This window comes from Microtus pennsylvanicus, chromosome X, assembly GCF_037038515.1.
Source record: "Microtus pennsylvanicus isolate mMicPen1 chromosome X, mMicPen1.hap1, whole genome shotgun sequence".
Classification (NCBI taxonomy): Eukaryota; Metazoa; Chordata; class Mammalia; order Rodentia; family Cricetidae; genus Microtus; species Microtus pennsylvanicus.
Window position 1 is genome coordinate 5,917,672 of NC_134601.1, and position 25,089 is coordinate 5,942,760.

The following is a 25,089-nucleotide window of genomic DNA, read 5'->3' on the forward strand; positions in this document are numbered from 1 at the left end:
GGTTTTGAATGCCAACTGAGCCACTAACTAGTTATAGGACCTTGGACACATTATTTAAATCCTTTCTGAGTCTCCCTTTCTCATCTCCACAACAAGGATAATTATATACCTACTTCTCAGTATTGTTACAAGCATAAATAAGAAAAATGCATGCAAAGAGCTTAATATAGTGCCTTGAACATAGTAATTGCTTAGTAATGGCAGCTATTATTATTATGATGGTGATTATTAGCATAATCATCATTACCATCATCATCATCATTTGTTCTCAAGTAGGATGGATTATTCATTTGGACCTAGATTTGGCATAAATTTAAAACCAGTAGGTAATTGTTTTAGTATTCCAAAGGTTACAGTGGCCACAAAAAATGGCTATTTATCAAGTACCATTTCAATGTCCCCAGGCTTTTGAAAGCGAGTTGGAATAAGGCCTAAAGAAATGTTTCTTAAGGGCTCTTCTGATATGATTTGAATGGCAAGCTTTCAGATGAATTCACCCACTGTGGGTTTCCCTCTGGGGTTATAACAGTGTCTCTGAATAGACCATTATCTCTGAAATGTATTCTCCTGCAGAGGTGCTTCATTCCTTCACTAGCCAGATGGACAGGGGTGCAGCTGGGAGCCTGTGGGAGTAAACACCTCGCTGCCTTGCTCTACATAGGCTATGTCCTGGGAGTCTGCTTTGGATGCTTGATCTTGCTTGATCTTCACAGTTAGGAGTATAAGAAAGTGTGGCAACATCCCCCTCCAGGCTAAAAGATGTGTTCTAAGGAGATAGTGGCATCCCCTTTTCCAGAAAAAAATAGGTCAATCCATACAAGCACAACTAAATCAATCAATCAATAAATAAATAGATACACACACACACACACACACACACACACACACACAAAGATACATGTTGTAAAAGACACATAGAACAAATGAAAAAAGAAAAGACAAAGTCAAATTCCTCCCTCAAAAAAAAAAAAAGAATTGCCCCGGAGCCTTATGACCCTCCCCATGCAGTTCAGGAGTGGAAGAGTTGGCCACACCTGGAGTGAGTTTGGGTGGTGGTGTCCCATGCAAATGATCCTTTCAAGTCATTTTCAGGATTTCAGTGCTGCCAACATTTTAACAGTTCTCCACATTTCTGTCATTGAGGAGAAAGGAGGAAACAGCCTCCCTGGTGGATTTCTCGTCAGAGAGGCACGAGTTCATTACTGTCCCTTGAGTTTTTGAAGTAAGCTACATTTCAAGAGATGAAACAAAGGTAACTCTTAACATCTGCCAGGATGTCCTCAGTCCTTATATCAAAGAAATAGCCACGGATGCTAAATAAAGAAAGCAGGGTTCATAATTTATTCAATTAGAATATTCAAAATGCTGGGCCAAGTCGACTTTGGCAAGCAAAGTGCTGTAGTCTTTCTAGGAAAGAGCACCTGAACTACAGGAATCTTTTGGGTTGCCTTTCAAAGGCCTGTGGTCCAAGTTGAGCTCACCAGATGTGCTAGCAGATGTTGCTGAAGTAAAGTGCATGCTTTCGGCATGTACGGCTAGAGTCCGAGGACCTTTGCTTTCCAAGTTAGTTTTTATGTAGAAATAACTACAGAGAAATCATTATTTTTAACAAGACATATTCTTGTCTTTTTTCAAGTGTGCAAAAAGAAAAGCTATTTAAAATTCTACACTCATGTATATGCAGCCTTGGGGAAGCCCTATTAGATGCAGAGATGATTAATGCTCTCCTCAGAATCTTATTTGCTTCTTCAACTGATTGCTCATATAGAATCTTACTTACCAAGTCCTTGAGTATTGAAGTACCCTATCATTCTAGGAAATCACTACTCACTAGTCTGCCTCAGGCTGTGGAGAGAGGGTACAAGGATGCAGTGTTTCCTGAATGGACAAAGCGGCTCATTCTCCACACCACTCTCTCCCGCAGCACTGGCTTCACATCTGCCCCCAACTCAGCTCAGAAATTCTACTTCCCGGAGCAGACATTGTTGTGATTCAGGTGCCTTCAGGACACTTAAGCGTGGAACACACTGACATGTGTAGAATTTGAGTCTTTCAAATGCTTAAGCATCCTTAGAACAAGGAAAGGAGAGGGCATTTGTTAAAGAATTCTCATATGCAAATACCGGCTAAACACTCCGCTTTGGGTAGACAGTGGCCCAAATGAATTGAAGGTACTCCAAAACAAAACCATCGCTTGTACCCTCATCCTCTGCCCTCTGCTAAAAAGGGATTATTGGCTCCTAATTTCCCACTCCACATTTAAAGCCTCAAAGGCATTGCTGGCAGTTCTAGCTAGCGCGTTTTAAATGCATCTCATCTTTCCCCAATATTTCTTGATAGCTGGGACTAAATTCAAGCGCCACTATCATCCTTTCTAATCGCTTCCCTCCTGTCCATGCTCATGTTCATCCCCTGTTGAGCACCCCTCCCTCTACAGCTTTAAGCATCCACTCCACTGGCCCCCAGCCTCCCATTCCCCCCGCCTGTAATCAGTCCTCCACACGCACCACAAGAGAGCTTGCTAAAAACACAAGCTGGCTGATCATGTCACTAAAAGCCTTAAATAATAAGAGAAAAGAGGCATGAGGATAAAAGCTGAGTGGGGTTATCAGAACTCATGCTTTAGTGCTCAAAATGAACAATTATCCTGATTTTAAGTATACCCAAGTCATTTTCCTAAGAATTACAATTGTTATAGCGGAACTTGTCCCTCCAGGGTATGTGGGAAGGACATTTTTATCTGTGTTATGGCCTTAAGGACATTATGTCAGGACATTATGTATCGTGTGTATCTAGGAACTTTGGTTGACAAGGTTTGTCCAAATACATATAGCGATGGATTCTATTCCTCAGACAACAGCATCTTACTCTGTGCCAGGTGTTTTGCTGGGCGCTTGCAGTACAAGTAAGTATGTGACATAGCATTTGTCATCAGGGAACTTCATCTGATTCTCTGAAGGAAACTCAAAGCCTTCAATAACACTCTTTATCTATAGAAAAAACTCTAAACTCCCCATTATGAAACATAAGCAAACCAGCCTTTCAGGAACCTTGCTCTAAGCTAGGGTAGTACATTCTGATGAAATCTTCCATGAACACCCCAGCTGCCACTCACTGGATATATGATCATGGGGAATTTTTTTTCTGTCCTCACCTATAAAACTGGAGAAATAATGTTTCCTACCTTGTAAAACAAACAACAAAGATGACAACAAACCCCATGCAGATGTAGGATCATTTTGGTGTGAACTTCACACACAGGGCTTTGGGCCATCCTAAGTGATAAGGAACTTAGGACCTCTATTAGCATGCTTTTGGATTCTTTAGAAATATTTGCCATTCTAGGCAGGTTACATTTGATACAGACTTTCCTACTGGTAAAATTCCCTAGGGAGAACACAGAGCCTTAGGCCAGAAGGCTTTGTACTTAGTATAGTTGTTCTAAACCGGTCCTGGGCAGTCTGACTTCTCGAGTGGAAGCTCTCATCTCTGAGGAGTTGATAGAAGCCCCCAGCATGCCCCCTTACAGTTCAAGAGAAGGCCTACAGCTGGCAAGAGGTTGGAAAAAAAGATTCCCTGCAGCTTCCCCTGGAAAGAGACATCTGGATATGATGCTATGGTCTGTGAAGTCATCCTGAATGCCATAATTGCTTTCTACCAGCGAGCTTGAAGTGTCATGTTAAGATGTACAACACCCAAGTGTTTTGATTACATGAAATCAAGCTAATTTTTAAATCACGGGAGTAAATCCTTGTTGGATGTTTCCATGTAAAAGTGAAAGAATTCAATAAAAGACAGCTCACAGTATATTGCCATGGCAGTGTCTAGGACTGCCGCATCCACCTGCCTTTCTGTCTGCTCTAATGCACCTCATTCGATCCAGTCATGTGATCTGCTTCTCCGCCGTCCAAGTTGTAGGCAGAGTCCTTGTATACAGAGTCCTTGTATACAGAGAACTCACTAAACAAATGTTGCATACTTGCTATGGGCCCGCCATTTCTCTTGGTGATGGCAATATGGTGGTTAATAAGAAAATTTTAGCCCTGTTGGGGCAGATCTTCCAGAACCTTAAGATAGTAACACACGTTAGTTAAATATGTAACCTAAAGGACTATTGGGGAGAAAATAACTCTATGCAACACGTGAGGATGAGAAAATCCTGGGACTGGATTGGAGTGACCGGATTTTGAGCATGCTAGTGTCATCCTGGAGATGACATCTGAGTAATGGAAGGCAGTGTTGGATCATGCCACAAAGCTATCTGGAGAAAGAATGTGATCTCTGGAGAAACTGGGAAGAACACAGGACATGGCAAAGAAAAATGTTTGACGTGTTTGAAGATCAACACATAGCAGGATGAGTGTGGCTTTGGTCAGAAGAAATAAGGTAGAGATGTAACCAGACATCAAGAAAGCAAAAGACTATGAAGCCAAACTAAGTGCCCCAGGTCATGTTCTGACAGTGAAGAGAAACTTAGGGAAGGTTTGAAGGAATGACAGCATTGAGCTCTTTATTGCAATGAAATTGTTATTTTAACTGTGCTAAAATCCTCAGAACAGTTTACATTGGTTTAATTACTTCTTCTTGGGTATCAGATTTCTCATCTATAAAAGGAAATAAATACGAGTAAAAACACCTGCGCCCAAGCCTGATGACCCACATGATGGAAGGAGAGAACTGACTCTCAAAAGCCGTCCTCTCACCTCTGCATTCATGCCTTGGTCACACCCTGCCCACTAAACAAAGAAAAATGTAATTGATGAGAGCCACCAGGGAATGTGGACAGTTCATCAGACCAGTGCCGGCTGGAAGACTAAGAGAAAGGGCACAATTTAGGAAGGTGAGAGGGAGCGGGGCTTCAAGATGAGCAAGAGAATGCCACCACTTGACATGGAACTAGCCAGAGGTCTAGAAATTCTGTTGACCTTGTATCCTTACTGAGGGTTTATGCTGATCCCAGAATGCGCTGTGTCCAGGATGACTTGATCTCATGAGGTCATATAGAGGTCAAATTCATTTTTTTAAAAAAACATTCTTCCTCACAGCAGGAGCGAATGAGTAATTATGAAGTCTAGGAAGAACCTTTCCATGTTAATAGTCTGGCAGCCCTGGGTTCCTTAAGTTCAATACTTAAGCATACGACTTGATGCCAGGATTATATTTACATGGTCTTAATCTCTGTTTAGAAAGAGAATTTTTATGGCCGCCATTGTCAGTCAACTTTGACTACAAGCCCACCAGGTAGCAGTCATGGGAGCTTAGGTCAAAGAGGATGGAAATGGTCAAAGCAGCTGACGCTGAACATTCTAGAGACAAACAAGGTGGAGGTGATGGATGAATTCTGTCAAGGCTGGCTGTTTTGAGTCTCTCAAATGCCATCCACCGAAATGTTGATATAGTTATTTAAAAGCCATCAGGATTTAATTAGTTTTATGACTATATGTTATTTTATTTGATGTTTAATAAAAATTATATACATACTAAGTATACCACGTTTCAATTATATTCTGCTTTAGGCAATTCTCAGATTAATAACGGCATTTCTGACGGAGAAGTAGAGTCATGAAACATGCTTCCTTTTAATCTCAGGCGTTTCCCTTTCAGACATTTCATGTCAAGCCAGACTTTCATTTGGTTTGCCAAGTTTTCAAGTCATATACTACAGCGCGAGCTTGGATTCACTCATTCATACAAGTGTACACTGAGCACCAATAAACTAAGCAGAGCCAGGCGTTGTTAGCCAGGAGTCTAAAAGTGTATAAAATCTGCTCTGTGGCCTCAAAGAGTTCACAGAATAGCAGGGGAGCTGAGGCAGGATTACAATTCCAATATAAGGTGGAATGGGAGAAGTGCCAACAGAGAAGTACAAAGGGCAATGGTGTTCAAAGGACAGTTCGATCATTTCCAGATGGGGAGATCAAAGAAGGCTTCATGGAAGAAGTGGTATTTCTGCTGAGCCTTGAGGGGTAAGATTTCTGCTGCAGGAGATGAGTGAAAGAAAAGAGAAACATTGTAGTTGAAGCGCATGGGCAGGCAAAGTGACTGAATTGGGCAGATAGCTCATCCTACAAAGTGCTGGCGACTTTACGGGGGATTCTGCTCATGGTTGTCAAGCAGTCTCTGTTACTGCTCACTAGAAACGGTAGCATGGAAGTTCTTTGACACGTCTGACCTGGTAACCTTCACTGTCCACGAACAGAACTGAGTTTCAACTTTAGTTGGTGCCATAGACTAGATGCTAAAGGAAGAAAGGCCATGCAATGCTGGAATATTATGGGCATGGGAGGAGGAAGTGAGGGAGAAACAGAGGATGGAAGAGCATCTGAGAGGAGTGGAGATGGGGAGGTGAACAAAATTAAAAAGGAGAACATACCAGAAGCCCGTCCCAAGCCAGCCTGAACCTGGGCATTGGATGGAGAAGGCACTGTCAAGGTTTGATAGGAAGGCTTAGCTTGGTTGGCCAGAGGCTCTGATTTTATTTTGTTTCCTTTCCTTCTCACTCCCTTTAGAAACATTCAGCTTTTGCCCCTCTTTCCAGTCAGCGTGAGTTTGGTGAATTCTCTGCGGAGGCATATTTTGGTCTCATCTATTGTTACTTTGTACTCTCCCACATTGTAGTAGCCTTAGTCAACTTTAAACGTGAAGTTTTACATCTTCAGAATGGGGATACTAATAGCCATAAGAGTAGGAACAGTGAGAGTAATAAACAGTTAGATCATAGGATACTTGCCTTGGGATTTTCACGTTTCAAGCACTACATTTCCTTATAGCATGCCTATTCTGTACAAAACCATCCTTCCTAGAAAATTTTTACAGTGCAAATATAAAATTTAGTATTCTACATCACAGCTATACCCACCAGGGACTTATATTTCTATAAAAGCTTTATATCCAGAGTCACTTAGCAAAAGTAAACTGCTTTTCTGCCCTGCCTCCAGGCCAGCTGACTCAGCACTTTGCAGTGGGCGAATGAATTATGCTCAGCTTTCTGATCGTTAGTTTATTTTATACACTTAGTCTTTTCAACAAAGATAATACAGGGGGAGTAAGACTGTTCAAACTTACTTTGGATGACTATTTAGTGTTTATTAACCCTCAGGAGGTCAGAAGTGATTTGCTTAGAGCTCATTTGTGATTTTTCTGGAAGCTTTGGATTTGGAACAAAATGTACACACCTTCGTGAAATCCACGTGATCTTTCACACTGATACTCAGAAGAGTGTATCTTATGTGAATATTGCTTACCGTCCCAAAGAATTTACTGCTAAAATTATAGAGGTTTCAAATATTATTTTTATGTCTTTTTAGAAAATCCCAAATGTTTCAATTTATATTGTCAGTAGAGTTAGTTACCTTTCTAGACAAAAAAAAAATCACCAGGTAAATTACTTTTAAAGTAATTATGTCATTGGCTAAAAAAAGGAATACTCCAAAGAGTAGAGACTCATAAGAACCAAGTTCATCTTGATTCAAATCAGTGAATATGAATAGCAACCTTCAACATGTCAAATGAGGGGAAAAGAGGTATCCCAAACCTAATTCCAAATTTCCTTAAGTGTGGAACAACTGTTTTGCCTGCTTTTAATAAAATACAAAGCTTAAAGAATGTCACTGGAAAATTCAAAAGCCTTCTTTTGACATCAAATACCTCTTAAGAAACAACATTTGCAGCATTTTGGTGTAAATGAATTTTGAGCATGTGGGTTAAATTTTCCACAAAATCTGCATAGTTCAAAAACTAAGTGAGGAAAGATTTCAAAGAAACGTGTTGAGTTTCACCAGTGAAAATGATGGTATAATTAGTGAATCTGTAAGAGGCCGCAGACATAGTAAATTGTTTTGTTCCTAATTTTAAAGGGACATGTGCACATTTTTGAATCAGACACATCTTCCATTTACTACCAGCATAACCTTGAAGATCTTTTCTTTGCTTCTTTTCACTGTTTTCATCTGTACAGTGGAGTCAGCAGCCATCAGCTCATAGTATCATCCTGTGGCTTTAATAAAAGTGGTTCACTCTGCTTAGCACTTCTGCGTACGTATGTAGACTGCTGAGCGGCTAGAAGTGTGTAGATGTATTTTAATTGCTCGAGTACACATATGGGTGTGACTATAAATTTCATGAATTTGCACACAACCGTTGTGTGAGCATTTGCGTGAACTTTTGTGTAGCCGATATGTGGATGAATTTTTACTCTGCAAATGTATGTGAGAATGAGCAAAACTACACCACACACACACACACACACACATGCACACACACACACACACACACACGTCTCTGTGTATAAATAAATACATGTGGGCCCATGTGCTGAGTACCCTTTCTATCTGTAGTGGTGACACGGTCTGGGTTACAAACCAATGTAACAGAATATGCAATGATGCTAACCTGAGGCCTATCCTAAAATTTGACTCAATATTAATTTGTCAAATTGTCAGCATTAATGAACCAATTAGATGTTGAATTTCCAGAAAGTGATCTTTTAGTGAATTCTCCGAGGCTATGATAATTTCTTATGCATTTGGTATATTTCTAACATAAAGAGGAAGATGCAGTAAGATGTGTATACAGTCATTTCTCATCTTCGGAAGCAACACTTTTGCAAATGTTAAAGTGGACTAAAAAAAGAACAATTAGCAGAGTGTATATATCTGAATAAACAGGTGATTATTCCAAATTTCCACTTTCTAGTCTTTTACCATTCCCAAGTTGCTTGGGCCGAAAAAGAGTTAAGTCGCTTGTTAGACACACAGTAGCAAGTTTTCCCCTTTGTCTCTGAGTACTTACCTTGTTGGTGATAGTCGGCTGGAGCTCTTACCACTGGCCTTGGACACATTCTGACACAAAGCTCCCCGCGACATTCTGAGCTCTGCAAGAAATAAGCTTCCTGCGATCTTTGGGAGACTCCTCTCCCCATAAAAAGCCTTCAGGATTTCTGCAGTTCCTGGACAGCTCCCAGCTTTCCTCCCGCATTCAGGCCACACTCGAGAGCGTGCTCCACAGCGGCAGCTCTCTGCACATGCATCTCCCTAGGGCTCCCAGGTCCCAGTTCCCCCGCTGGAGAGGACCAGGCTCACCACACCAGCAGGATTTCCCTGTTAGTGAAAATAGAAGCGCACGGCCCGATGCTTAGTCCTTCTTTGCACCTGCGTGTTGGGCTGTGGCTTAGTCCCCTTGGAAAGGGAGGACTGCCCACCCTTTCTGTGTGGGACACTCAACTCTGTTGAGAACCACCTTTACTGTAACGATTGCTTTGGAAGACGGTACTGGATGCTTTGGCGCCACTACTGTCACCTGTCTGGGCTTGGTATGCTCTCTTTCCTTATTTTTCAGCCAGTTTTGTGCTTTGTTTCATGTTTTTGTTTGCTTGTTTGTTTGTTTTTCTGGTACTCCTCCCTTTCTAGGATTTTGCTTTATGTCTTCAGTTAGCTGTTGGCACTCAGCCCTTGCTGAGCAACACTTCTTAGGTGATGTGGGATTTAGTCCCTTTCTGCCTCTTCTCCAGTGCACACAGCTTTGGAAACACTTGCATATCTACCCAGAGCCTTTCCCCTCTCCGTGTTTCTGGGCCATCCCTTTGTTTCCAGTTCAGTGGCTCCTGAACACAAAGATGCACCTAAGAGCAGGGGTTAATGCAGCATCCTCTCCTCCCGGGCGCACTCTTGTCCAACTCTTGACCTCCTTGATTAGGTCTCAATCTGTTTCCGTGAGGTACTGAAACTAATTATGCAGATGAAGAGCTTGAACACACATTCAAATAATCACCATGGGCTGGAGTAATAGAAAATTCAAGTGGGCTTAGCACAGGTCAGACTCTTTACATTAAGCTGTGAACACCCTGTCTATATCTTTGTTATTCAAAAATAGCAAATATTTCTTGACTTTGCAATCAGGTAGCTAGGATTTGGTCTTTTTTATTTTTAGTTTTGTAACAGAGAGCTTTTTGGCATTTTGATAAATTTACACTATGAGGAAAGTCAACTCAATTTTTATTTTTATCTCTACTTCGCAACAGCCTTTATGAGTGACAGGGAAAAGTATTTTCAAGCTTTTATAGCTCTTGTACTAATTTGTTAAGTTATATAGGGATCATAAAAGAACAGGAATTTCTAACTTGGCACAGACCATGAGAAATTCCTGTGAGTGTATTTTGTCTGCACCCAAGGCAAGTCAATTCTCTCTCTCTCTCTCTCTCTCTCTCTCTCTCTCTCTCTCTCTCTCTCTCTCTCTCTCTGGCCTTGGGAATTGATTTAGTCTCTCTGAGCCTTACTTTCCTATTTGAAAAAAATTGTTTATTTCTGCATAGGTTTGTTTTGTTACTAACAATAGTAGATTAATATTTATCAAGCCTTTAAGAGCAAGTAGTGCCAGGCAATGGTGGCACATGCTTTTAATCCCAGCACTTAGGAGGCAGAAGCAGGCAGATCACTGAGTTCGAGGTTAACCTAGTTTACCCAGTCCTACAGAGTGAGCTCCAGGACAGCCAGGGCTACACAGAAAAGCCCTGTCTTGGAAATCACAATAAAAGAGAGCAAATTGTATTCCATGTAGTATCTTATTTCATTCTCATAACAACTATCAAGACATGCATTATTACATCTTAATTTTACTATCAAGAAAAACAAGGCTCATGGAAAAGAAGTGATTTGCCTGAAGTCACCCAGTTGAAAGCTGAACTCATAGTTAAGTAAAGACTTGAATTCGCATGATGCTTCAAGACTCTCCATTGTTAGGTGTGTCTGTGGCGATCAAGTGGAATGAAGCTGTGAAGGTTTACCAAGTGATTAAATACCACATGGTTTGCTACTAATAAAACCATGATTACCAATCATTATTAGATTTTTTCTTGCCTCTTAAAACAACAGATTCTAAGTGCATAGAATAAACCAGGTTAATATGGATCATGAGATATGACTGTACAGAGCAATGTTTTAATTTTTAGATGTGTGCTACCATTTTACATTTCTGTGAAATCCAGCACATAGCATGTTCACTGTTGTTTGGAGGGGGAATTAACGCGGGGAGAATTTGTTTTTCTGCTATGTCTGATGGTCAAAATTAGCTATTCTTTCAGTTTAATCATTTTCCTTAATTCAGGTGACGCTTGGCGTTGTTTTGGAGGCTTCTTTCAAGGAGTTATAATTATCCCCTAACTAGTTATTGTTATGGTTTGGTTCTGAAATGTCTCTCATAAGCTCAGGTGTAGAATACTTAGTCCCCAGCTGGTGGTTCTGGGTGTGTGTGTGTGGTGTGTGGGTGAGGGGGTAGAAAGTTTAAGAGGAACCAGGTCACAGGGCGCGTGTTTTGAAAGTTATAGGGGGTCCACTGTCCTTTTCCTCCTGTTTGTGATGCAAGTTTTCACTGTTCCATAAGTTTATCTGCAAGCACATTAAGGCCAAGGAAGCCTGGAATGAATCCTATGCACCTCCTAAAACACACCCCTCCTTCTGAGTTGTTTTCTCAGATAGTTTTGTGATATGTAATGAGTAAAGCTAAATACTATCAGCTTTGTATTGTGACACACAATGAGGAAAGCTAACTAGTACCAATCTCAAAATTGCCAAATATATAGGGGAGAGGTCATTGCTAAATGTGGAGAGCACTTGTCGCCAAGCCCGAGTTTAATTCAATTCAATTCCTGACACCCTCTTTGGGGAAGAAAAGAGTCAACTCCCATAGGGTGTCTTTTTATCTCCACATATGTGCACACTCAGGTGTGAGTGCATGCAAGCATGTACACATGCTCACACACAGACCGATAAATGGATGTTAAAAATCATTTTATGAGAACCTAGACAGTATTTAATTTACAAAGGAATGCTTAGTGTCTGGAGAGATAGCTTAGTGCTTCAGAGTACTTTGTGCTTTTGTACTGGACTCTAGTTTGGTCCCCAGCGCCCAGATCTGCTCATAACTACCTATTGTTATGGGAGCTCCAGCAGCAATTTTCGACCTTTGCAAGCACATGAGAGCACTTGCTACATAGAAACTCACAGAGCATACAAGCATAGGTGAAAATCAAGGAGTCTACTGTTCACATTTTGCTTATAAAGTAAAAGGAATGCTTACAGGCTTGATAAAGGGAAGTTACATGATGAAAATCATCTAAAACTTGCTGCCTAGGAATGTGGATAGACCTGGCATGAGATTATTTTCCTTTTCTTTTTCTTTTTTTTTCTTTATTAGCCTCAGAGCTGTGGACAATGCACTTGGTGCTATCTCATCTGACAAATCATCACTTTATATGCTACTAAGCCAGTAAGAAGGAAAAATTATTCTAAATACATAATGGCCATATCAGTAATGCTGGCAATGTATGGGTTCGCCACGTAGACCTTTCATTGTCTGCTTAAAACTGCTTGGATTTAGGTGGAAATTTTTGAGCCTTTTCCTGTTTTCAGTTCCTTTGATTATGCATGTAACCGTCCTAAAATATTATATAATTTTCTTTTTGTAGACATTTTTTTCTTAGATCCTGTCAATCATTCATCATTGTGTAAGAAAATAAAGAACCGTGTAAATTCCACCAGGGATATTTATTTTGCCAATATGCCATTTTCACTCTGCTACTCTGTTTTTATGCCTGTCAGCAGGCATAATACATTTTCTTTTATTAAAATAGCCAGTCTGGCTAGTTTGAAAAACCTTTACATTGTTTTAAAAAACCCTCACCACCTTGGTACTGACATTGCATATAAATTCCAAAGACGTGACAAAGCCACCAACAAGTATGATTGAATATGCACACACATAGATGATAGCTACTTTTCCATGCTGTGTAGACAATAGGAATTGTGAGATGCTGTTGATTACAAAACACACGATGATTTTGGAGTTGTACAATGTGAGTCTTAGGATCTTTTAAATACAGTTCTCTAAGGTGATTTAGTGTATTATTTGAGAGAATGGAACTAGACATGATTCTTGCTCGAATGGCTAGCACAAATAGGCAAGGAAGTCTTTCAGCACATAGTGCTCAGAGATGGTAGTCAACTGTTACTAAACTAAACCACCTTTAAAGTAGGCATCACGGTGGAAAAGACCCATAAGCTCTAGAGAGGAAGGGCCAGGAAGGGGCTGCTTTAGCCAAGTCCACATGCTATCTTTCTGGAGCGCTTGTGCATGCACTTATTATTCTGAGATGCTACGGCCTCTCTGGTACCACTGTGATGACATGTAGAGGGAAATGGTTGGCTTCTTTCAGACTAGATGTTCATGGATTAATTAATGGATAACAAATGTGTTTACGCATGCAATGTAATATTATCAAAATTTAAAGATAAAGGAAATTCTATTTTCTGCGAAAACATGGATAAATATGATGCTATTATATTAAGTGAAATAAAACCAGCCAGACAAAGACAATTGCTGTATGGTTTCCATATATGAGGCATCTAAAACAATGAGTCATCAAAACAGAAAGTAGAATGATAGTTGCCAGAGACAAGGGAGATTAGATAAACGGAATGGTTGTATAATAACCACAGAATTTCCAGTTTGCAGAATGATAAGTTCTGGAGAATTGTTTTATAATAATGTGAGTATATTCAACACTATTGGACTGTGCATTTAAAAGAGTAAAGATGGTAATTTAGTTTTCCGTGTGTTCATTTTTGCCACAATAAAACTTTTATGCATCCTTAGGACACCCTGTTTTGTTTAAAAAGTATTTGTACTTCTCAGACAATATTTTTCCCGTTATTTTCTTTCTTCAAAGTGAGAAAATATTGTTCTAAATGAAATATACATGTCAAAACAATAATCTTAAGTTCATGGCAAATAAGGATCAAAGGGCGATTTTTAGATCAGGAAGAGCCAGATGTGGTGGCTCACACCTGTCAGCTCCACACTCCGGAGGCTGATGCAGCAAGATCAAGGGTTTGAAGTCAGCTAGGGTTACATAAAACATTCCAAACAAGCTGGGGCTACACGTAGCAAGATCCTTTTTCCTAAAACAAACAAACAAGCAAACAAACAAACAACAGCAACAAAGAAAAGAAAACAAAACCAGTCATTCCCCCACCAAATTCAAATGCAAACAAAACCCAAACAAAACACACACACACACACACAATCAGGAAATATTGGTGTATAGGAAATCTCTGATTTTTTTTAATTAATTAATTCTCTATGTTCCTACTTTGCTGAATTTGCCAGTTCTAAGAGCCTTTAGTTTTTCTATATTTGAAATCAGAATTTGCCAAGATAATTTAACTTCTTGTTTGTATCTCTTTTCTTTCTTTTGACTTCCCTGACTGCAATTTCAAGGTCTATGTTGAAGAGTGCTGACATGCTGGTCGGGTTCTTGCTTTTAGAGGAAATGCTTGAAGTTTCCTTCATTAAGATGCTGGATATGGATTTTTATATATAGCATTTAATATGTGGAGGAATAACCCTTCTAAACCAGTTTACTCAAGGCTTTTATCATGAAGGGTTGTTGAATTTTATCAAAGGCTTTTTTTTGTTTCTATCGAGAGGCTCATATGATTTTTATCTTTGATTCCATTTATGTTCTGTATTAAGCTTATTGATTTATATATGTTGAGCTGTCCTTACATCCTTGGTATGAAACAAATTTGATTGCCATGTGTACTCTTTTTATGTGTTGTTGGATTTAATTTGGTAGTGATTCATTGAGAATTTTTACATATATAGTCATCAAAGGCATTGATCTCTCATTTTCTCTTTTGGGGGTACACTTATCAGGTATTGGTCTTAGAGTCACATTGACTTTGACTTTGTAGAAGTCAGTTGGAAACATTCCTTCTCTTTTTAGTTCATGGATTCGTTTTAGGAACATAATTATTAGTTCTTTTCTTTCTTTTTATTCATCTATTTATTTTATATTCTGGTCACAGTCTCCCTCTCACATCCTCTTCTTTTGGTCTCTTTTCCCCATCCTCCCCTCCTACCTCCTAATCACCTCGTCTTCTGTCTCAATCCAGGAAGGGGCAGGTCTCCTATGGGTATCAACAAAACATAGCATATCAAGTTGCAGTAAGGCTAAGCAACTCCCCATGTATTAAGGTTGGGCAATTGGTGCCTGGCCCAATTGTCATCAGAAAGGCGTCATCCAGCAACTGATGGAGACAGATACAGATCCACAGCCAAATACTGGACAGAGTTTGCGAATCTTGCAGAGAAGGAGGAGAAAGGAGTTATTAGTTCTTGAAAAGTCTCATAAAATTCTGTTGGAAATTCATCCATCTACTGCTGGGCTTTTCTTTGTTGGGAGACTTTTTAATAATGCTGTACTCATATTGCTTGTTATAGGTGAATTTAGGAATTTTTATACTTTCTTAATTCAATTTCAGCATATAATTTTTCAAAATATTCCCTAATGAGGGCTAAATAGAGACTCAGCAATTAAGAGCTCTGAATGGATACTCTTCCAGAGGACCAGCGTTCAATTTCCAGCACCCACATGATGGTTCACAACCATCTGTAACTCCAGCCTCAGGGTATCAAGCACACTCTTCTGACTTCAATAGGTATTGTATGTATGTGGTACACAGAACATCCATGTGCATAAAAATAAATTAAAAATTAGCTTATGGATTCAAGTTGCAGGAATACAATTTTTTTTGTTGGCCTCTGACTTTATTTACTTGGGTGTTGTATCCTTTCTTATTACTATGGCGTATTTATTTTTCCAAGGAAGAAATTCTTATTTATTTTTCAAAAACCAATTCTTTGATTCACAGATTATTTTTCTTCTTTTTTCCTTCTCCATTACATGAAATTTTAGCTCTGATTTTTATTATTCTTTTCATTCCAATAGTTTTGAGTTGCCTTTTTTATGGTTTTCTAAGAATACGAGAAGCATCATTAAGATACTTACTTAACTGAGATCTCTCTGTTTTAATGTAGGTATTCATATCTATAAACTTCTCTCTTAGAACTGTGTTTCTTATAACCCACAGAGCCTGGCATATTGTCTTTCTAGCACTGTTTGAGGCTACAAAATTCTATATTTCCTCTTTTGTTTCTTTTGTGACATGCTACTCATTCAAAAGCACATTGTTCATATGGCAGTGACATGACTCAGCATGTGACATGAGCTGACTTCAGTCACTGGGGCTCATGTGGCTGGGAAAAGAAGGAATTGACTCCTCAGCATTTCCGTCTGATATCCACATGTGTACTGTGGTATGCATGCCCCCCACATCATGCACAGACAAACAACAATAATAATCTTTTTAAAAAGACACCCACTGTCAATCTCTGGCCTCCACACCATTTGCACATGCAGCAGCGTGTACAAACACACAGTCACACACACACAACCCATACATACCACACAAACACACATATTCCCATATATACACATTATGTTACAAAAGAACAAGTAATCAAGTTAATACATGGGAAAATAATAAGAAAATATACTTTTCAATTAAGAAGCATGAATGGCCATATTACATACGACATACCATATTACAACAACTCCACATATTTATCTGTCAAGGTAATGCAACTTAAATCCATACTGTGATTCCATTGCACCCTAGGCAGAAGAGTTATTATTTAAAAAATTGAAAACTTCTGGCAAGTATGTGGGGGAGATGGAGCTCTTATACCCCACTGGCACAAGTTTAAGTTAATACAGGCATTATAGAAATCATTGTGGAGGTCCTCAGACAACTAAAAATAGAAGCTATTATATGTTACAGTTCTACTCTTCATGGGCATATACCTCAAAGAAACAAAGTCATACTGGCACATCCATGCTTATTTTGATGTTTTTGATAAATCCAAGCTATGAAATCATCTCAAGAACCTATGAACAAATAAACTGATACAAAAATATAGCAAAGTCTATTTATACAATGGAATATTATTCAGTCATAAAGGTAATTGAGCTCATTATGTTAAGTGAAAAAAGGCCAAAAATAGAGAAAGACAAACATCACATATTTCTTCCTCAATGTGAAACTAGAATTTAAAAACAGAAATAGTATTTTGGTTCTGCTCAGGTCATATAATTTTTGGTCATTTAAAAAAAAAGAATCGTGTATTACAAATTTAAATAATAAAATTAATGATCTCATTTTGAAACTATGACTACCTATACTAGATTTAACCTAGAGGGAAAAAAATCTGTAATGAAGCTAGAAAAACAGCTGAAAATTAGGAAGCAATTCTTTTTTCTTTTTCAAGACATGGTTTCTCTGAGTACCCCTAGCTGTCCTGGTACTTGCTCTGTAGACCAGGCTGTAAACCAAACTCAGAGGTCTGACTTCTTTGCCTCCCTAGTGATGGGATTAAATGCATGAACCACTATGTCTGGTTGCAATTCTTTATAATTAATTCACAGAACAAAAGCAAAAATAAAACCAAATACAAAAATATGAGCACAGAATACTAATTAATCAAATCAATATCCAAACACATGAGATAGAGTTAAAACAGTACTTATATAGAAATTTGTGATCTAGAATATTGGTATCATATAGATTAAATAACAATGAGTTAGGTTCCAATTTTAAATAAAGAATTGTAAGTTAAATACAATGGAAATGTTATGAAGCAAAGAATAAAGAAAAAGCAGGAGCCAATGAACTAGAAAACAAATACTGGCTGAAGTAAGTCAATAAAGTCCACAATTATACTTTGAAAAGTTTAATTTTTAAGTATAATAAAAATAAAGGCAGAAAACACAAATAAGCAATATCAAGAATGAAAACAGGAGCTAGATGTGGTAGCTTACTCCAGTAATGCCAGTATTTAGAAGACAGTGGCAGAAGAATCACATGTTGGTTGACTGCTTGATCTACATAGAAAGTTACATTCCAACCTGGGCTACAAAGTGAGACTTCGCCATAGAATTAAAAGGTCAGCCAGGCATGGTAGCATATACTTTTAATCCTGGCACTTAAGAGGCAGAGGTATGCAGAGTTATGTGAGTTCAAGATCAATGTGATGTACATAGTGGGTTCCAGACCAGCCGGAGATACACAGCAAGATTCTCAAAAACCAAAGCCAACCAAACAAGCAAATAGATAAGGAGCTAGAAAGATGGTTAAGTGTTTAAGATACTTGTTCTTGCAGAGTATCCTGATTTGTTTCCAAGCACAAACATGGTGGTTCACAATGTCCATAATACCAATTCCAGGGGACCCAACTCCCTTTTCTGACCTCCTAGGGTACCAGAAATTCATGTAAGTGTGCATATAAACATACAAGCAAAGCACTCATGAAGACAAAAGGGAAGGGATCAGAATAATTAAAAATTCTTCTGAAAGTAATAAAGTAATAAATGTATACTCATTTCATATCTCTAAATTAATAAATATAGAGTAATTTTTATTTAGGTATAAAAGTATTGAAGGGACAAATAATCTTAATTTTATATAGATTAATCCAAACTTGAGAAAAAGAAGGAACACTTACAAACTCATTATGCTATGACATGAAAGGATAATTATAGATGATTTTCATTCATAAATAAGTAAATATATATTCAAAAATACTGTAGGATAATGCTTTTGTATACTGTAAAGATTTGTCACTCATACTGGTTTAATAAAACACTGGTTGGCTGGTAGCCAGGCAGGAAGAATAGATGGGGCAACCAGACTAAGAGAATTCTGGGAAGAGGAAAGGCACAGAGTGAGTCACCACCCAGACACAGAGGAAGCAAGATGAAAATGCTGCACTGAGAAAAGGTACCAAGCCATATGGCTAAATATAGATAAGAATTATGGGTTAATTTACATTGTAAGAGCTAATTAATAATAAGCCTGAGCTAGTATGCCAAAGAGTTTATAATTGTTATAAACCTCTAAGTGTTTCTTTGGGACTGAAGGGCTATGGAACCAGGTGGGACAGAAAATTCTGTCTACACAGAAATCCTAAGCACAGTATTTGATAGATAAATTGATCAAAACATAAAAAGGATAATGCTTCAGAACCAAGTTTATGTAGCACAATTAATAAAATCCCAGAGACAAAAGTTGGGGTTCAACCTGAAGGCATGAAAAGCAGAATAGTTGCAGGGCAGTGGTGGTGCACACCTTTAATGCCAGCACTTGTGAGTTCGAGGCCAGCCTGGTCTATAGAGCTAGTTCCAGGACAGCCAGGATAATTACACAGAGAAACCCTGTCTCGAAAAACAAAACAAAAAAAGAAAAAGAAAAAAGAAAAACAGAACAGACAGCTGATGTGGGATTCCCCTTTGCATGTTGTGATTACCATTAATGAATAAAGAACTACTTTGGGCCTATAGCAGGGCAGAACTTAGATAGGCGGGGAGATGGAACTGAATGCTGGGAAGAAGAAGGCAGAATCAGAGAGATGCCATGGAGCTGCAGCCAGAGTCAGACATGCCAAAACATTGCCAGGAAGCCACAGCCATGTGGCGATACACAGATTAATAGAAATGGGTTTAATTAAGATGTAAGAGTTAGCCAATAAGAAGTTATATCTAATGGGCTAAGCAATGTTTTGATTAATACAATTTCTGTGTGGTTATTTCAGGTCTAAGCTAGCCTGGAGGTAGGGAAGAACAAGTGCCCTTCTACAGCCAGTCACTGGCTCTTACCTCTACTTCAGTCTGAAATGGCGATCCTGTCACTAGGAATCTCAAAATGAGACTGTGTGGGAGAGCTGTCTCTTCCCCTCTTATATTCCTTTATATTCCTCTCTAGGGATGGGATTAAAGGTGTGCATCACGACTGGTCAGTTTTTATGGCAAACTAGTGTGGTTACTAGGATGAAAGGTACATGTCACCACTTCCTAATCTGTAAGGCTGATCAGTGTAGCTGTTTTACTCTCTGATCTTTAGGCAAGCTTTATTTATTAAAATACAAATGAAATATCACTACAAATTTATATAATTCTACAGTCGTAATTGGTTTACTTTAGGAAATTAATTTTTATAACTTCCCACACTGAAATAATATTATTTCAATAGAAGAAAGATTCAATGGTCATTTAGTATAAAAGGCAGCAACAGTCATTTAGTTTAAAAGTGTTAGAAAAGGGAAGAGACTAGACCACAGAAAATGTATTTAAAGAGTAAAAAAGTGCATTATTATTGTTGTGTTTATGGCTAAGAATTCCCATTTGCAATTGAGAGGAAAAGGTTCTGGCAATCACAACTTCTATTCTATATTCTATTGGCAATCATAGCAAGTGAGATAAGAAAAGAAAAACAGTTATTTTTATTCATAGTTCACATAATTGTCTAGGTACAAAAATCAAAGCATGCAGATAAATTACAAGAATTAATAAGATTGACCAAAGTGTCTGGATATAAAGGTAATATATAACAATCAGCTGTAAATTTATATAACAGAATAGAATAGGAAATGTGGGTAATAAATATATGAAAAGTTTTTCAATTCCATTTATAGTAAGAGTCATAAACTGAAACCACAAGAAAGTAACTATTTCACAGCTGTAAACCTAGCAGAATGAGTAACAGACATCTATTTCCTTTTCTGAAGAATTATTTTGTCCTAAATTTGGGCACACTTCTATCATCTAAAATATCCACAAAGAACACTATTATACTAATAACATAGTGTTAACCTTACGGTATATAGATCTGTGGTAGAGTACTATATGCTTGCAGCTCCCAAAGCTTAGGTTTAGTTGTCAACGCCAAAGAAAATGACAACAATAATGGCAATAAAAATGATAATAGCTCACAGATATTTAATGTATGTAGTACACATATAGATATATAAATAGAATACTTCCACAAAAGTAGTTTAACTCTAGCTCCATGCTATAACTCATGAATCTTGGAAGCATAATACAAAGAGAAAAAAAAAATCACAGAATGTATTATTGCTACTTTTTAAAGGGTTGGAAATGTGGAAAACTCAACAATACATCGTTAAATTACATAAATGTATGTGGAACACTGCCAAAAAGGAGATGGGTGGTAAACACAAAATGTAGGATAATTACTACCTCTCGGCGGAGGGCAAGATATAGAATTGTGTAGGAACTAATGACACTTTCCAAGTAAAAAATTTTTCCTTCCTTCCTTCCTTCCTTCCTTCCTTCCTTCCTTCCTTCCTCCCTCCCTCCCTCCCTCCCTCCCTCCCTCCCTCCCTCCCTCTCTCTCTCTCTCTCTCTCTCTCTCTCTCTTTCTCTTTCTTTTTTTGGTTTTTCGAGCCAGGGTTTCTCTGTGTAGCCCTAGCTGTCCTGGCTCTTACTCTGTATACCAGGCTGGCCTCAAAGTCACAGAGCTCTGCCGACCTCTGCCTCCCTGAGTGCTGGGATTAAAGGAGAATACTTTCTTAATACTGGAGAAATTGAAGGTACATTTGTACATATGATGCATTTATTTGTATACAATTTAATGAAAACCCAGATGTATTCTAGATCCACTATTTTTCCTTTTTTTATCGATATCAAATCATTTTGAAAAAGGCTAATACTCTGCTTATTCCATTTTCGTAAGAGGACAGAAGAGTTTTTCAAGCGGTGGTTATCTGTGACACACATGACTGAGAAGCTGGGGGCTGAGGGCAGTGGATGACAGGAGCAGAAGGAGGGCAAAGGAGAATATTGAGAATATAAACAAACCCATTTACAAAATCCAGTTGTTTTCTCAGGTAATTGTCGATAGCGCAAAACACATTTTTGTTCTGCAACTTTTAAGAGCTGCAAACAGACTTACTGGCAGATTTTCTGATCTATTATGGCAATGGAAACCAGCTGATGCCTGTTTTCAAATGTGTTTGCAGACGGCCAGAATTTATGGCTCAATTAATATAACAAACGTGTCTATGAACTTAATGTAATCCTTTTGACCTTAATAAAGTCTTAAAATCTTAAGTAAATCTGTTTTAGGATTGAAAAATGTACACAAAGGTGAAACATTGCATGGGTTGTGCTAGTATATATGACTCTTGCCTCCTACCGCTGCACTCTGGCTAACAGTGCCATTAAATAAACATGCTTCCTTTCATGTTAGCAATGTATAAATCCATATATTTGTAGGACGCTCTCATCAATCCACAGGCTTCTATACGAGTGCATATTCACACACACACATACATACACCGACTTTTTTCTCAGCATTGACGTGGTTGGCAGCTTGAAAAATGATGGAGGTCTTTCTGTTGGAATTCCAAATATCAATGTTTATGCTAGAAATATGCTGTTCTTTTCCCTGGATTTGTTACTGTTGAAAGGTTAGCCACATTGCAATAAAATATATTGTTATGTAAATATCACAAATAATGTTTTTGCCCCCATAAGGAATGACAAAGAATATCTTATCAAAAGCAAAATACTAGTATTTCTCAGTAGGCAACCACGTACCATTGTTAAGCTTAGCTATTAAGTCTCTAAGTTATTATACTATTACAGTACTGAAAGAATAATAAAATAATTCTAGAGCACCATATACAATGTTGACAAACACAGCTTAAAATGACTAAAAATTTATTATTTCAAAGGGGGCAACAGTTATCCATGGCCTCATGACAGCATTTCTAGAGTGTTGAGTGAGATTTAAAAAGAGACTTGCCTGGCATTTTCTATTGTTTCAGAGGTCTCCCTCAATAACCCTAGCAGTTAGGGAGAACTCCATTGCTAGCTAGGCACCAGTCAAAGAGCATACTGGTTTGACTCTTTAAAATGTCTGGTTATCCTCTCTCTCTCTCTCTCTCTCTCTCTCTCTCTCTCTCTCTCTCTCTCTCTCTCTCTCTCTCTTTTGCCATGAAGGAAGCATAAACCTCAGTGCTTCAATGAAAGTTGGTCACCCCTTAGAGCTTATTATCTACAATTACACCTGTTTTGAGGAATTATGCTAATAAAGAAGAAAGACCACAGAACTAGAGATGAGGATGGAGCGGCCATCTTCTCCATGAGCCTTGCTTCATATCAAAGGTGATTTGCAAGAATGTTGAAGAGCCTGACCTCACTTGGGGAGGTCGCGGTGTTTGTCACAGAAACAGTGCTTGAACAAGCCAGTACAATGGCATTTAAAGGTCTTTGAAGAAGATTAATAGGCCTCATATATTATACTTGATCAAAGCAAAAATTGATCTGCCATGATTAATCTTCATTGTCAAGGTGACTGAATTTACAGTCACCTGGGCGATATACTTCAGGGTGTCTGTGAGGATGTTTCTAGAGTTTTATCTAAGGATGGCATTAGTCTATGAACTGTATGTAATACAAGGAATGAGCCAAGCACCAATGCTCTTCTCTCCCTGCTTTCTGAATGCGAATGCAGCGTGTCCTTGCCCTTGCCTTTCCATGGCTGTGCCTTCCTGCTATGCCGTGTTAGACAGCAACAGTTCAAACTGAAAGCCCAATCCTTCCTTGAGTTGCTTTTCTCAGATATTTTCTCACAGAAATGAGAAAAGTAACCAATACATTATCTGATTTTATTTTAGTACTGCTGGTTTCCTTGATAGTGGGAAGCTCAATCTGGACACTAAAAACAATTCACTTCCTTCTGATTTTACACTCTCTGTAAGTAGTCATCCTGCCGATGTTAGTACTCGTTCTCAAGCCAAGGGCAAGGGTCTTTTCCTTTCTCTATCTCCCATGAATGCACTAGTATGTGGATAAGTGTTTATATGTGGTGATATGATCAGCAGAACAAAATCTGCATCTTGATTTCTGGAACATTCCTCATCCTGCAGAAGATCATTGCAGTGTTATGACTGTTATCCCCAGAAGCATCCTGGTCCACAGTCCAGCATCCTTCCATTGTCTGATTGCTGCTTGACTTCATACGGCACCAGACATTTCCCAGTCCATCAAGTCTCTCAGGAGCTATGGGACACTTACAGGTAGTATCTTTGCAAGGATAGCTCTCTGGCTGATGCGGCCACACTCGATGTTATATTTGCTGTATGAGAATAGGGCATTGAAAGCTACGTAGCATCCAGGATGTTCTGTTTTTTATGAGTAAAAGAAAAATGGCAGATTTCTAGGGTTCTTGTTTGACCTTCCCGAGGATAAGGCATCTCTAACTTTGTCTCATTTATTTGAATTATACCCCTACATCAACTCCTCATTTCACCCAAGGATGATTCTTCTGCTTTATTCTTGTGTAACCTTTCTTTACAAAGCTTTACTCTGACTGGCTGACCCTGGTTCTGTTAGTGCAAATCCAGACTGCAGAACCTCATGTACTAGGCAAATGCCCTACCGCTGAGCACTGTTTCCAGCACTCACACAGTCTTTTACATTGTGAGTACTTATAAAACTTTGTCCTTAGAGTTTTTAATTCTTGCAGGGCAATGGTATTTTTAAAAAGAGGTTTGGAAGCACTAGAGAGAAAGTTTAGTGGCTAAGAACACTTGGTGCTCTTAGCAGAGGACCTGGGTTTGGTTCCCAACACCCACATGGTGCCTCATAAACATCCATAATTCCAGGTTCATGGCATCCAACAACCCTCTCCTGGCCTCCGAGGACAGCAGGAGCACACACACTGTACATGCATGTTGGCATGCATACACATGCATAAAATATTTTCTAAAAAGAGGATTAGAAAGTCTTCAATTTTTCAGCATAGCCTGACTTTCAAGGTGAGTATTTTTCTATGTACTTGGACAAAATGTAGTTTGATGCTTAAATCGAGCAATGATTTCTTTATTCTGAGGTATACCTAAAACACCACCCCACCCATCCTAAGCAATGAATAGCATGTGTTCAATGGAAGAGGAAATGGGTATTTGGAAAAAAAAGTATACTTGGAAGATGAAATAGGTGTTATTTTACATTTGTCATAAATACTGATTAAACACATGTATCTTCCTCTTCTAAGACTGGTCACAATTTATATAACTACACACTAGACTGTGTGCTGGAGAGCCATTGACCTCAGAGAGCAATATAGAAAAAGTTGTGGAGGAGAACCATGATTATTCTTAGTTGTTAACTTGACTACATCTGAACGGAACTAAAATCCAAAAATAAAGGCCACATTAGTGAGGTTTTTTTCTTCTTAAATTGAAGTAGGAACGTCTACTTCTAATCCGAATCTTGCGGTGGGCAGATCTACCTATAATATGGGCCACACCTTCTGCTGACAACCTATATAAGGACATTGAAGAAGGAAGCTATTACTGGTTACCTGCTTGCTCTTTATAGCAAATTCATCC